A 2,346-nucleotide genomic window follows, 5' to 3' on the forward strand; every position below is an offset into this window, starting at 1 on the left:
TGCCACATACCTTTGTTGCTGTTGCATCAGAGCAAATTCTCTTTCCTTTTTTATATGTTTTATTCAGTGACAGGGAAGCTGTCAGAAAATTGAATAAATCACTTTGCAATGAGAGATTAAATCTTTCCTTTCAAAATAGCTCCATGTTCTTACAATCAAATACCACTGGCTTAAAGCTACTTCATCATGTTTACATCAGCTCACAAAAAAAGATCATTCTTGACTCATTAGTCTCATAAAGGTATAAAACAACTTTCTGGTGTCTCACATATGTATTACTTCACTGCACTGACAGCTTCTGAAATACCTCAACATCATAAACAGCTATCAGTAACAACAAAGATGAGGCAGCAGAAAAATAAAACTGTATTCTGATGCAGTGACTATAGGTGAAAGTTACAAAAACAAACTCTTGTTATCATTTTCTAGCCTTTTGGGACATCTGTGATTTATATTCCTTGAAACTATTTCCGGGGGAGGCATAACACAAGTTCTTCTATAAGTAACACAGTTTTCTTTTGCAAGTACTTCAAATGCAATAGCAGCTGGAGGTAAAGGGAAAGTCATAAGTCACAGGAGGTGAGCCAAAAAACTAGATAAAATCACTGGTATCTTTTTAATAACACCCTCTCAAGACAATATGAAAAAAGAAGGAAAAATACAAATACAGACAGAAAAAAGACAACAGGGAATAACGATAATGAGAGGAAGATAAGGAGAAAAAAAGCATTCAACTGAAGTCTCTTAAGCTTATAAAATTATAGATGTTATGGGTAATATTGTGATACTGCTGCTGCTCATTTGATTCTTTGTTTTCTGTGTCTGTTCTGTGTTTCTGCCCTCTCTAATTAACACTGATACCATCTGACAAATGGAGACATCACAGTGTCGCTGGTGGGTGGCTATTTACAGAAACACACACACACACACACACACACACACACACACACACACACACACACACACACACACACACACACACACACACACACAGGCACATATGTTGTCTGCAGCACCTGCGCCTGTCTGCCCTAAAAAAAGGTAAAAGTGAGGGATCCAAATAAAACCTTAACACTGTACATGTTGCCTGTTTGTTACTGTTTTATAAAAAGGAGAAATAGTCCCTCTTTTTTTCTTGTCAAATCTATAAAACAATCATTCCCCATTATTCACAATGCAATATAGTTCAAAAGCAAACTGTTTGTGCAGTTAGCAGGGATCTGTACTGCTTGTCTGATATAAAAGCTGGCAGAACAAAACCAAACCAATCCAGAAAATGCATTTAGTATTACAAAAGTTATGTGAGTCATGAAGGAATTCACTGGACAGAGTCACACAGAAACTGCCTGTTTGCCCCTCTGTTGATCCATCCTCAGCAGCACACAGTGAGCAGCAGTATTGTGTGTGTGTGTGTGTGTGTGTGTGTGTGTGTGTGTGTGTGTGTGTGTGTGTGTGTGTGTGTGTGTGTGTCCTCCTCAGATTACCTTCCTCCAACAGATCCCTGTCTAAGTAGGAAAGGAAATAAATAAATTAGAGGTCAGGCTGAAATTTCCATGTGACAACATCTGGCTCGCTCAGTGTGTGATGAATGCTTTTTCCAGAGATGTGACGACCCGAAGAGGAGAGCGATAGACAGACGAGGGCACATCTGTAGGTGTGCAGAGATGACTCATGAGGGAATAGCAAATGCTAAAACGGCAAATCATACGCACAAGCAGCTGTTGCCCCAGTGAATTCAACACCTTTGAGATGTTTGTTTTTATCTCGAAGGTGACAGGCAGTGAAGGCTCAGCAATGGTTGTTATAAAACAGGGCAAAACGTAATTCAAGCATCACTTTAAATTCTATATTCAGGGGTGCACTCCATTGTCTTAACACTCATTTAGTTCAGTTTACTCGTCTCTAATTTCTATAAACACCTATCTACATAAGGAGATTTAAGGGCAATGGGACAAGATTTTGTTTTTGAAATTGTTCTGGTTTTTGTTTGTTTGCTGAATACTATTAAACACTCATATCTGAGTGGGCTTTGGTTGCCTGCAAGTAAACTTGGAAACTATTCAATTTTTCATAGCTTTAAAAGAAGGTATCTTAATATATATGCAGATATATGATCAAGAGATTAGTTGAAAAGTCATTTGGAACAAAACAACCAAAAAAAAAAAAGTTGCTTATTGGAATGTAAACAATGACCGGCATACAGAACAGGAAATCTTGGCCTGAACATCTGTTATCCAGATTACTGCTGCGACTACTGGGAAGGCATGTTCCACCCTACTCTCCATCTGACTGGCTGATACCTGTTGCCCTCATTAGCTGGGTTGGTTAGGTTTAAGCTAGAGGAGT

The sequence above is a fragment of the Plectropomus leopardus genome, chromosome 4 (assembly GCF_026936395.1).
Source record: "Plectropomus leopardus strain MGB_pleo_1.0 chromosome 4, ASM2693639v1, whole genome shotgun sequence".
NCBI classification, from domain to species: Eukaryota; Metazoa; Chordata; class Actinopteri; order Perciformes; family Serranidae; genus Plectropomus; species Plectropomus leopardus.